Source organism: Dama dama, chromosome 14 (genome assembly GCF_033118175.1).
Source record: "Dama dama isolate Ldn47 chromosome 14, ASM3311817v1, whole genome shotgun sequence".
Classification (NCBI taxonomy): domain Eukaryota; kingdom Metazoa; phylum Chordata; class Mammalia; order Artiodactyla; family Cervidae; genus Dama; species Dama dama.
Genome location: NC_083694.1, coordinates 68,013,450 through 68,027,177, shown reverse-complemented (window position 1 = coordinate 68,027,177; position 13,728 = coordinate 68,013,450).

Here is a 13,728-nt window from a genome sequence, read left to right as displayed (position 1 = left end):
TGGGTTTTCAGAGCCTACAGAGGGATAAAAGTGACATAGTAGTCATAGGCACAGACCAGACTCACATTTACCTGTGCCTCCTTGGGAATGGCTACCCACTCCAGCATTCCTGCCTGGAGAATCCCATGGACAGAGGAGCCTGGCGGGCTACAGTCTACGGGGTTGCAGAGTCAGACACAACTGAGTGGCTAACACTTTCACTTTTCTCCCTCTGAGCAGCCCTCTTTCCACATTTCCTTCTCCAGCCAGAGGAAGCATTGCAGATGACTGCAGGAAAATGAGAACCTCACCTTCTCCCAGCTGGCTTGCTTAAGTCCCTGCTTCCTTACTCTCTCCTTCTTGCCCCTCTTCTCCATTTAGCCTCACACTGGTTTTTTGTTGTTTGTTTGTTTTTTTTTTTCAAATCTGTATCATCTGTTTATATACCTAAAATAACGAAAGGGAACTAAGGAGAGAGACATAATACATCTCTCATTCATTTACTCACTAGGTGTCTGTTGACCGTCTACCCTGTGCTAGACAGTACCTTGATGCCCCATTTCTATGGAATTCACTCACCACTGACTTCTTTTAGATTTTGCCCTCTGGTTTGACTGATCTTGAGAGCCTGGGCAAAACTGGCTAGCTGTCCATCAAAGATTCATGCCCCTCTTCCAGAGTGAGACATGCTTTGGGGAAGCTGCTGTCCAACCAGGGACCCCATTACCCAGCCTCCCTCACATCCATACAGGGCATGTGACAATGAAATGTGGATGGAAGGCCAGGCTTATGAAACACTCCTGTGCAATTCTCTACCTTCCATCTTTCTCCCACTTGCTGATGGTCGGTAAGGACTCCGAGGCCCCGGAGGGTGGTAGAGACCCAATTTTGAAAGACCCCAGGTCCCTAAGTTACTATGTGGCAGGCCACCCATCAGTCATCCATATTGAACTCTAATATGTGCAAGCAATGTATTGGGTCAAACACTAAGACTTGGGGTTTCTCTCTCACAGTGATTGGCATGCTCATGATAAGTGCAAACCCTGTGGGAAGGGATGGATGTGGAAACTTTCTGCCTTCCTTGGTTCCTGGACATCAGAGATCTTCTTGATGGGTCCCCTCTGGGTTCTCCATCTTCATCCCAAAGAAACAATTACTCTACCCCATCTTGTCTCATGCCTTTGTGCGCAGTGCACACTCTGTCCCAAACGCCAGAGGTCAGGGGGCTGTCTTACTCATCCCTGGAAATCTACCCCAGTGTTAAGCCTCCGTGAACCTTCTGTCTGCCCAGCTGCTCCCTCCGCTCCAGTCTGCAAAGCTTCATTCTTCTCTCTGTATATACAATCAATCCTCATTACTCACAGTTGCAAAGCTGTCTACTCACTAAAATGTATTTGTAATCCCCAAATCAATACTTGAGGCACTTTTGTGGCCATTCTGGACATGTGCAAAGTGTTAAAAATTTGACATTCCCAACTGAAGTGAAATGAGGTCATCTCCTGTCTTCCTGTTTTGACTCTCAGACAGTCAATAAATATCCTTCCCCTGGCCTATTTAGTGTCCACTTTCTGACTTTTGCTGGTGATTTCACTGTCTAAAATGGTCCCCAAGTGCAGTGCTGGAGTGCTGTCTACCGTTTCCAAGTACAAGAAGGCTGTGATGTGTCTCACAGAGAGAATTCATGGCTTAGATGCGCTTCAGTTCAGTTGCTCAGTTGTGTCCAACTCTTTGAGACCCCATGAACCACAGCACGCCAGACCAACTCCCAGAGTCCACCCAAACCCATGTCCATCGAGTTGGTGGTGCCATCCAACCATCTCATCCTCTGTCATCCCCTTCTCCTCCTGCCCTCCATCTTCCCCAGCATCAGGGTCTTTTCAAATGAGTCAGCTCTTCCCATCAGATGGCCAAAGTATTGGAGTTTCAGCTTCAGCATCAGTGAACACCCAGGACTGATCTCCTTTAGGATGGACTGGTTGGATCTCCTTGCAGTCCAAGCGACTCTCAAGGGGCTTCTCCAACACCACGGTTCAAAAGCATCAATTCTTCAGTGCTCAGCCTTCTTTATAGTCCAACTCTCACATCCATACATGACCATTGGAAAAACCATAGCCTTGACTAGACTGACCTTCGTTGTCAAAGTAATGTCTCTGCTTTTTAATATGCTGTCTAGGTTGGTCATAACTTTCCTTCCAGGGAGCAAGTGTCTTAATTTCATGGCTATAATCACCATCTGCAGTAATTTTGGAGCCCAGAAAAATAAAGTTCAGCCACTGTTTCCACTGTTTCCCCATCTATTTGCCATGAAGTGATTGGACTGGATGCCATGATCTTAGTTTTCTGAATGTTGAGCTTTAAGCCAACCATTCCACTCTCTCTCCTCTTTCACTTTCATCAAGAGGCTTTTTAGTTCTTCCTCACTTTCTGCCATAAGGGTGGTGTCATTTGCATATCTGAGGTTATTGATATTTCTCCCGGCAATCCTGATTCCAGCTTGTGCTTCTTCCAGCCCAGCGTTTCTCATGATGTACTCTGCATATAAGTTAAATAAGCAGGGTGACAATATACAGCCTTGATGTACTCCTTTTCCTATTTGGAACCAGTCTGTTGTTCCATGTCCAGTTCTAACTGTTGCTTCCTGACCTGCATACAGGTTTCTCAAGAGGCAGGTCAGGTGGTCTGGTATTCCCATCTCTTTCAGAATTTTCCACAGTTTATTGTGATCCACACAGTCAAAGGCTTTGGCATAGTCAAGAAAGCAGAAATAGATGTTTTTCTGGAACTCTCTTGCTTTTTCGATGATGCAGCGGATGTTGGCAACTTGATCTCTGGTTCCTCTGCCTTTCCTAAAACCAGCTTTAACATCTGGAAGTTCACGGTTCACGTATTGCTGAAGCCTGGCTTGGAGAATTTTGAGCATTACTTTACTAGTGTGTGCACTTCATTTAGGCATTAAGTTGAAAGTTATAGTGCTGTTGGCTGTTTGAGTTCAATGTTAATGAATCAACAATGCACAAAAATAAGGAGTCTTTGAACAGGAATACACAGAAGACAAGGTTGTGTACTGACTGGCTGATGAAAATGTCCTGACCAGAGGCTTGCAGGAACCTAACCGTGTGTTTCCCCTAGGAGCAGTGGTTCAGGCCTGGCAGTGACATTCAGAACATGATAACTTAAATAGTGAGACTCAGTGGAGCATCACACTGTTAGCTGAACCTCCCTGCAGAATAAGGCCTCCTCGAGGGCTAGGAGCCCAAGCCCCAGCGTGTGGTGAGAGGTGATCCAGAGCACCCTGGGCCTGCTGTCTGCACCCAGCAAACACCCTGGACCTGCCTCTGTCCTCCTGAGCCTGAGATGAGCTGTCACAGGCTCACGGACCCACACATCCAGACATATGCAGACAGGAGTGGGCTGTGAGGGGCTGAGGTCACCCACGGGTGGGAATGTGCAGAGGCCAGCAGAAGCAGGTGATGTGGGGGCTGTGGGAGGGTGGTCCGGAAGCCTGGGCACTCAACAGTGTGGGAAGCCAGTACAGGTCCAGGGATAAGAAAGCAGGAAATGCTTCCGCTCAACCCGGAATGCTTCTGGGAGGAGGCTGAGTATCATCAAATCACCAGGAGAGAGGAGCCAGGATGTGCCCTGCATTAGAGGGATAAAAGCTGAAATTACACGAGGGGATGTGGGCCCTCTGGGTGGGTACTGATGTGGGGCCTGAAGGGATGCCTCGGCCTGGGAAGGAAAAGAGGTGGTGTTAGTGAAAGAGAAGGAGCAGCTGTGCCGCGCAGGGTGAAACAAATTGTCACATGTGGATCTGAATGTAGATTCTGAAATCAGTTTCCAAAGAAGAATGCCGGTGAGTCCAGACCAATAGTAGCAGCTAGGTAGTTAGTACACTGCCTGGCTCCCGGAATGGTGCCCCGAGTGATGATGGAGACGGAGGAATTGTTTGGGAATCCTGACTTGATGGTGGGGCGTCACGACACCCCCGGGGGAGAAACAGAAAGGAGGGGAAGCTGATTTGGCATCCTTTGGCAGTGTGGATGGGGAGGGTGCAGGGTCTTCCTGACTCCCAGGAGGACAGGCCCAATGACCAGCCCCACACACAGAGGATGGGTTTAGTGAAAGTGAAAGTTGCTGCTTTCAAGGACTTGAAGCAAAAAAAAACTTTATCCATTTATTTTCTAGACGGCAGCTTCTCTGTTTCCCCTGAGTTCACATATTTTATTGACATACATGAAGCTCAGAGAAAACCAAAGAGCTTCTTTTGAGCCTGCTCATTTCTTCAAAGGGTGGTCAAATTCAGACTGCCTGCCTTTCTTGGTTTCCTCAGCAAGCTGAAAACAGACATGCACATAATAGTTTGACCTGTAAGAACAAAAGCCTTTTTATTTAAAGTTAGGAAGCATCTCTTGGGGAATGTGTACTGCCAACTATCTGGACTACACTATACAGGGTGAAAACAAATTGTCCAAGACCACGACTGTGGGACTTGACTTATTTGTTTTGTGACTTCTCCAAAGAAGGACTCAACATAGACATCCAACCTCAGAGACGTCCCTGGTAGTCCAGTGGTTGGGAATCCACCTGCCAACACAGGAGACGTGGGTTTGATCCCTGGTTGGGAGGCAGCCAAGTAAATAAATAAATAAATATTTTAAAAAAGAAATCCAGTCTCATAATTCATTGTTAGAGTAATTATGCCCATGAGGGAAAATAAGTTGCAATCATCTTGCAATTTGCACTGCACCTGGAAGTTTACAAAACACTTCCCCATTCTCGGTCTCATTTTACTAACAAATACTGCTCCTCCCTCACAGAGCCTGATGAGGAGGGCAGACAGAGTCCTGTGTGCTGTCAGGAACACTCAGGGCTCACCCTCTGCATTCCAGTAACCATTTGCTCCCTGATGTCTGGGATGAACCACCCAGAACCATTCTGATTCTCCTGGGATATCCTCGGGTGAGATGCGGGGGCCTCTTCAAAGTCTCTTCTCTCTAGTTTCAAACCAAGGCTGAGCACTTGTTGGTTGTGTGAGCCTAGCTTTGTGTCCCAACTTCTCTGAGCCCCAACTAGAATTTGGAATCATTGATACCTTCCCTGTAGAGCTGCTGTGAGGATTAGAGGAAATGTGTAGGTAAAGCATCTTCTGCCTTGCTCTGCTTAGAATAGCTCCTCAGTAAACAGCAGCTAGAATTTCCCTGGTGGTCCAGAGAATAAGACTCCGTACCTGCAATGCAGGGGCACAGGTTCAATCCCTGGTCGGGGAGGTTCCGCCCGCCACAGATCAGGTTCTGTGTCACGGCACTGGCACGTTCAGGAGCAGTCCTCAGCCCCAGTCTCCTCAACTCTCTCTAACAACAGACACCCCAACGGTACAGACCTTAGTTCTGGGGGAAGCAGCAGGGCGGTGAACTGGCTCCCTCACTCCCAGCCCCCTCCCCAGACTCTGCCGGAACCCTCAGGACAACGAGGTGCCACTGGAGAGAACTCAGACCTGTCCCCAGGGGCAGCTTCTGGCTGTGGAGGGCTTAGCTGGGGTCCCGTTGTCTCCCACCAAACTCCTAGGCCAACCCCTGAAGTCCCAGACTGTATGTAGAAAGAGGCTTTGCTCCCTGGGCTGCTTTCGGGGCCTGACCTAGGGGCTCTGTGAGATTCGGGGTGGGGAGGCTCAGAGTCCTCCCTGAATATTGGGAAACCATCACTCTGGCCCGTGTTTGTTCGAGAAAGTGAAAGTGTTAGTCACTCAGTCGGGTCTGATTCTTTGTGACCCCGTGGACTGTAGCCCACATGGTTCCTCCATCCATGGAATTCTCCAGCCAAGAATACTGGAGTGGGTTGTCAGTTCCTTCTCCAGGGGATCTTCCCGACCCAGGGATCGAACCTGGGTGTCCTGCCCTGAAGGCAGATTCTTTACCATCTGAGCCACGAGGGAAGCCCAGGGGCTCTGTGAGACTTGGGGTGGGGAGGCTCAGTGTCCCCCTTAAATCTTGGGGAACCATTACTCTGGCCCGTGTTTATTTGTGCAAACCCAGGTGTTACGACAAAGTGAGGCTGGCAGCCACGTCCTGGATGCCCTTAGTCAGACGTCTGACTTTACGGTTCTAGGAGAGACTCATGGTGGCTTCCATGGTGCTCAGTCTCTTTAACACTGTATCAGGAGGAAGGGCCGGGTCCTTTCTGAGACCCTAGTGAAACCAACTGGTGTCATTTCAGGGGGCTCCAAAGAGCTCCAGTACCATAGTCCTTTATGTCTCAGAGGAGAGGAGATTCAATGAGAGCAAAGAGGTAGATAAGAGATTTATAGAGTAGGACACTTGTGAGGCTTACAAGTGGATGGGTGAGAAATGCCACGCCCTGAGAACTTAATGGGCTAGTTTTATAATCAAAGGAAAAGTTGGGGGTCAGGGGGAAAGACCTTCCTTGTCTTTCTTGAGGAGAGGTCATGTTTCCCCCATCAGTTCCCCGCCTAGGAAGGGCAGGGAAGCTTACCCCTCCCTAGATGGTCAGGCCAGGACTGTCGTAGCTCTTGGGGAAAATACTTTCAGGTCTCAGTATAATGAAGGACTTTCATTCTGAAAAGTCAGTTTTCATAAATGGTTGCTTTTTTTGCGCACAGAGCCTGTTTTGTGGGTCATTTACTTGATGACACCATTGGGCAGGTTGTGGGCCTTATTTTCTACTGTTGTTTTATTGTTTGGGGGCATGTCCCGTGCTTCTGTTGCATGATTTTGTTGCTACACAAGACTGCTTTTTTGAGTAAACATTAACTTACAGGGGTCTCCCATATTTTTCTACTTACAATCCCCTGGTGGGATGAACTATTTAATCATCTATTTTGTGCCTTCATTCTGTCCTTATCACTAGCATGACTGACCTCTGCAAGGCCACGGACATTTCATGCCACCTCATTCTCACAGTGGCCCCACGACGGTGTTCTTCGTGTCCCCATTTTGCCAGTGAGAAAACGAAAGCTCAGAGAATGGCTGTTGAAAGTTTCAGAGCTGAAACTGGCCAACTCTGAAGGCCAGAACCTTTGTGTTACACCAGGGGCTGGAGCTGTGACCCGTGGTTCCAGCAGTGACTGCACTGAGCCACAGGCCCGCTCGAGGTGATGGATTGGGGATGGAGCCTGGATCCTAAGGGGGCTGGACCTGTGGCCAGGGCCTCATTCCCATGACTTTTGAGACAAGGAGCCAACACCAGACAAGACTGCCATCCCCCTCCCCCGCCATGCACCCTGACCCAGAGCCCCAGGTCCACAGAACTGTCCAGCGAGATGCCCCCAGTCACCCTCCTTGCCTCCTCCTTCTCAACCCTTATTCACTGGGGCAAACTCAGCCACCCCCAGCTCCCTTGTCTGAGGGAACGGACAAAGGAAGCCCTGAACAGCAGCGCTCAGAATTCCCCGCTGAACCCTGAGGCCCCTACCTGCTAACACAGAAGGCGGGCGCCACACCTGAGAGGCTGCTCAGAGAGCTGACGGAGCTCCTCCGGCCCGCCTGTCCCCGGGGCACCTCAGCCAGTGCGCGTGGCAACCAGAGCCACCTGCCCCGTTACCCAGCATCAGCCCGCTCTCAGACCGCCCTCCCCCACAGCCGAGCGGATGCAGAGGCACTCGAGCCGGGGTTCCAGCTGGGAGACCAGGCTATTGTACTCATCACACACAGGGCTACTCTGTCCCCAGGGCTTCACTGAGGCCCCAGCGCCCCAGTGTCCTAGGGCGGCTTCCCACTGTGGGATCTTGACATTTGGTGCTATCAAACGATGCTTGTTGATAATCCATCTTCTGCCAAAGACTGCCTCATACATGGTAGGCACTACACACATTGGTTAATATATATGTATTTATATATAATTATGATATTCTCAGTGAAGAATCAGCCTGCAATGCAGGAGATCCTGGTTCAATTCCTGGATCAGGAAGATCCCCTGGAGAAGGGATAGGCTACCCACTCCAGTATTCTTGGGCTTCCCTTGTGGCTCAGCTAATAAAGAATCTACCTGCAATGTGGGATACCTGGGTTCGATCCCTGGGTTGGGAAGATTCACTGGAGAAGGGAAAGGCTACCCACTCCAGTATTCTGGCCTGGAGAATTATATGGACTGTGTAGTCCATGGGGTCTCAAAGAGTTGGACACAACTGAGCAACTTTCACTTTCATAATTATATGCAATACAAGATCAAACTAAATTTTTTAAAAATAGATACTAAGACCCAGACTCGAGACTTCCCTGGTGGTCCAATGGTTGACTCTGGGCTTCCATTGTAGGGGGCACAGGTTTAACCCCTGTTGGGGAACTAAGATCCTACAACCTGTGTGGTGTGGCAAAAAGAAAAAAGGACAGTTCTTAGACCCAGACCATGGTCTTAAAATTCCATTTATCCCCAAAACTAATGGTTTCTTGGAAAGAAGATGATTCCAGGTCTGGGCAGAAAACATACAAATGAACCCAGATCTTGGTAGAGTACGTAGCAAGGAAACAATCAAAGGTGGCTAGGGACTATAGACTGGATGGTAATGTTGGATCTAAGTGGTATTATGAAGTACCCAGCCATGTTAGGGAGATGGCAAGGACCTATGGGCAGACTCTCAGAAATGGTGGCAACCTCTAAGAGCTGATGGGGACCTCCAGCCAGCAAGAAACCAGGGTCCTCAGTTCCAGAACGTCAAAGAAGTGCTTCTGTCAGCAACTTGATTGAGCCTGGAAGCAGAGTCTTCCCCAGTCACGTTTTCAGATGAGAACACATCCCAGCTGACACCTGGATGGTAGTCTGGAGATTCTAAGCAGAGGACCCAGTAAATTTGTGGTACTATTGTTACACAGCAAAAGAACACTAATACAGTTTTCCATTTCTGTCCCAGGCCACAGGTAGGGAAGGCAACACCCCTTCCCCCACCTACCCTTGTCCCAGTACACATATTCCCAGCTAGGTGAACACTGAGGACCACAGGGGCTTGGACCCAGGAACTGCGGAGGAGGCGAGACGATGCTCATGTCTCCTCAAGCCCCCTCCCCACAGGAGGCTGGCCCACCTGCCACAGCCTCTCCAGACAGAAAGGCAGCAGAATCGTTCCTCACAGGAACGCAGGAAGAAGCCAGGGGCTGCCTGGAGACGAGCAGTTGGACCAGACCAGGACAGATCGTGCGCCTGTGACATGGGTCAGCGCCTCCACCTTCTCCAAGGCAAAACTGCCAAGGCCACTCACTTGTGGCTTTTCTGGACAAACTGGGGAAAGATGGGAAGGAGTCATGAAATGTAGAGAGTCCCAAAATCCGCAGGAGGGGGTGGGGGATGAGGAGGCTGAGGGAGGCTCCCCCTAGCCTCCTCCTCCTGCCCCTGGGGTTTGCCTCCACACCCTTTCTCTTCCTGTAGCCTGAGGCATCCTTCCGTCAGACCTTCACAACTGATCTTGTCTCTCCGCTCCAAAAAGAAAAACAAGGCCACTTCCTCCCTGACACTCTCTAAGGCACGTAACCAATCACTGCCCGCTCCAAGATATCTCTACAACCATGTTTTATTTTCTTCACAACACTACCATCTGCAGTAGCTATGTATTCTTTTTGCTATTATCTGTCCTTACTTGTCCCACTAGAATGCAAACTCAAGCCTTATCTGTCTCCTTCGTGGTTATCTCCCTGAGCATGCATCACAGTGCAAGCCTCCAAGAATTATTTGTTGAATGAATGAGCTCTTAAGGCTGTACCATTCTGGTGCTTCTGATGTCGTGGCATCTCATTGGAAGCACACTGATGCTGGCAGGCCACCTCTCAGCCCCGCGCACTCGGCCGATGGATCATTTCACAGGCTCTGAGCCCAACCGTCAGGCTTTGAAACCCTGGTCTGTCTCTTCCTATCTTTGTGATGTGTGTGGTAGGGGACGGTGGCAGGGGGCAGCTGGGGAGAGGGGCGGTGTTTCTGTGCCCCATGGCATTCAGGATCTTAGTTCCCTGACCAGGAGGGAAGTGCAGTGCCCTAACCACTGGGATGGTAGGGAATTCCCTAAACCTTAATTTCTTCATCTGTAAAACAAAATCATAATAACACTACCTACCTTGGAGGTTACTATGAGAATTAAAAGAGATTAGCACAAAGAGTCTGGCACAGAACAAATAATAAATATAACTTTTTCAGCCTCAAACCAACAGCACACCAGCTTTTAACAACAGACAACACTTTCTTGCCCGGCTAGCTACCCTCTCTCTTGGCTTTTTATCTTTTGTTTTATTTTTCCCTTACTTTTGTTTCTCCTTTGTCCTGTTGTTCTGCCCTCAGTTCAGTTCAGTTCAGTTGCTCAGTTGTGTCCAACTCTTTGCGACCCCATGGACTGCAGCACGCCAGGCCTCCCTGTCCATCACCAACTCCCAGAGTTTACTCAATCTCATGTCCATTGAGTCGGTGATGCCATCCAACCGTCTCATCCTCTGTCATCCCCTTCTCCTCCTGCCTTTAATCTTTCCCAGCATCAGGGTCTTTTCAAATGAGTCAGTTTTGGCAGCAGGTGGCCAAAGTATTGGAGTTTCAGCTTCAGCATCAGTCCTTCCAATGAATACTCAGGACTGATTTCCTTTAGGATGGACTGGTTGGATCTCCTTGCAGTCCAAGGGACTCTCAAGAGTCTTTTCCAACACCACAGTTCAAAAGCATCAGTTCTTCAGTGCTCAGCTTTCTTTACAGTCCAACTCTCACATCCATACATGACTACTGGAAAAACCATAGCTTTGACTAAATGGACCTTTGTTGGCAAAGCAATGTCTCTGCCTTTTAAATGTATTTATTTATTTATTTTTGTCTCTGCTTTTTAATATGTTGTCTAGGTTGATCATAGCTTTTCTTCCAAGGAGCAATCATCTTTTAATTTCATGGCTGCAGTCACCATCTGCAGTGATTTTGGAGTCGAAGAAAATAAATTTTCTCACTGTTTCCATTGTTTCCCCATCTATTTGCCATCATGTGATGGGACCGGATGCCATGATCTCAGTTTTCTGAATGTTGAATTTTAAGCCAAATTTTTCACTCTCTTCTTTTACTTTCATCAAGAGAATCTTTAACTCTTCTTCGCTTTCTGCCATAAGTCTGGTATCATCTGCATATCTGAGGTTTCTGAGGTTATCTTTTTTTTTTTTTTTCCTGAGTTTATCTTTATCTGTAGGAATGTTCTTTTTCATTCTTGATATTGGCTGTCAGTTTGATATTGGACTTATTTTCCTTAATCAGTATCAACAAAAGTTTGTCATTTTTACTGTTTTTTTTCAAGGTCCATTTCTAGATTTGTTTGTCCTCTCATATATGTATTTTCCCTGCATCTTTTTAAATCAAAGCATAATTTATACATAATAAAGTGCACAGACTTTAGGTGTATACCATTCTCTGAGTTTTAATAGTTGCATTTACACTGTATGCCCAACATTCTGAGTCAATATACAGAAACATTTATCACCCAAGAAAGCTCTCTCTTGCCTCTTCTAGTTAATTCCCCACCCTCCTCAGAGGCAACAACTGTTTCGATTTCTATCTCCATAGATTAGTCTTGCCTCTTCTAGAAATTGATATAAATGAAATCATACAGTGTGCTCTCTTTTGCATATGGTTTCTTTTGCTCAATAATTTTTTTTAATAATTTCAAATTTAAAGAAAAGTTGCAAGAGTGGTAAAAAGAACTCCATATCCTTCCTTCTCACCCAGATTTCCACAACTGCTAACATTTCATTTGCTCACTTCCTCCATTTTTCTAGTTTTCCATATAATCCATTGTCATTGGTCTTTTTCCTATGTCATTGAGAATAACCTTCAGACAAAAATGCCCCATTACCCTTAAGTACTTCAGTGTGGGCATCCCCCAAAACAAGAGCCCTCCCCTCCAGGCTCCAGGTGTGAACACAGGAGGTGGGGACAACCAGGGGTCCACCTGGAGTCTTGTCTCCTACAACCAGAACTTAGAGTTCATAATAAGTATAACTGCTCCTCCTTCCATGATGTACTTAAAAAAATCATTTGGGATTTATTTTCTGTTGGAGAATGATTTCTTTCTCCTGTGAATACAGTCATTCTTGACAAGAGTCAATGTGGTGTCCTGCTCTTCTCCACCAAGGCTGTCCCCAAAACTACAGCTGGACAATTGAACATATGCTCTCCAGGGACTTTGAATCTGGACAGATTCATGCAAAGGATGGAAAGCTGCATCGTTGGTACAGGGGCGAATCTCTTTTGGCATGTCAGGAATTCACACACCTCCATAAGGGTTGCAAAGAAAGGCATGGGGGTGCTCTCTAGGTAAACAGAGGCTTCAGGTAAGAGGTGAATTAGAACTAAAGAAAAGAGGGCAAAAAAGAAAGAAAGAAAGAAAGAGGGCTTCCCTGGTGGCTTAGTGGTAAAGAATCCTCCCGCCACTGTAGGAGACGCAGTTCGATCCCTGGGTCGAGAAGATCCCCAGAATCGCCTGGGAAATCTCATGGACAGAGGAACCTGGAGGGCTGCATGGAGCCGTGGGGAAAAAAAGACAAAAGGAAGAGCACCGTTTGTTGGGCTGGTAGGGGGCGCGGGGCGGGGAGCCCTGCTGGCTGGCAGAGGGGCAGAGCCTATATCGACAGTTCTCAAACTTAAGCTTGCCTCAGAATCCGCCAGAGGGCTTGTCAAAAACCCAGATTGCTGGGCCCACCCCCAAAGCTTCTGCGGTTGGGACCAAAAGTTGGCCCAGTCCAGTGCCCTCTACTTTGAGCGGCAGCGACATCTTGTGGTGAGGATGGGAACGAACCTTGCCTGCCCTGAACCTCAGCCCCGGCGGTGCCCTTGGGTCCAGGATGGTGAGGATGGCCCCATAGACGCCGGACGGCCCAGTCCTTGCCCCAGAGCGTGCTGGGCACTGACTGCCTCATTTTATTCTAGAGACAGGGAGGTCTAATCTTGTTTCCTGGAACTTTCAGCTTCATTTCAAATTACTTCCATCTTGATTTTTGTCAATAAAATTTCCCCCTGATCTTTCTACTCCCCAAAGGCCAAAGCCCATGAACCCACATACTAAAGTCTCGGCCACACATGGGATGGCTCCGGTGTCAGGAGACTGACTTCTGGAATGAAAAGCCTCACTGAACAATCGCTTTCAGCCCAAAGGAGCATTTTATGACACGAGCTATAAATATCCCTGGAAGCTTGCCATGGGTCTTTGGCAGGATCTTCTAACTGATTAAGGCTGCAGTAATGACGCGTGAGTGGGTGGAGAAGAGGGCCTGTAGGCCTGGGCAGTGCCCACCGTATTTCCTCTGCTCTAGTAGCTGCTAACGTGGTAGAATGGGGTGTAAGGATTTCTGGAGCTGAGAAGTTGTTGGGAAGTAAACTCTCACTTGGCTTGTCTGAAAGTTCTGGGTTTCATTCCTGGCCCTGCCTCTGAACTGTGAGCCTGGGGCACCTCACCTCTGATAGACTGAGTTTGTTCATCTGGAAAACGGGGGTGGGGGGTGAAACCAGTCACTTATGTGAAAGTGTCCTGCAGGGTCTGGCATACGGAGGCGGCCCTGGACGAGCTCTGGGTCAGAGGAGACCAGCATGTGGCACCCTGATGCCAGGCTAGGAGGGTGCCCGGGAGGGAGGCGCTGGGAGGCATCCAGCAGTGAAAGGTTCCCTCCCCACCCCCACCCCCATCCCACCCCATCCTCCCAATCCCCCCACCTCCCATTCCACCTGCCCACCCCCACCCAGGCGGGCACCCCTGACCTTCCCTGCCCTTCCTCACCTGCCCTGGCAGAAGGAGCA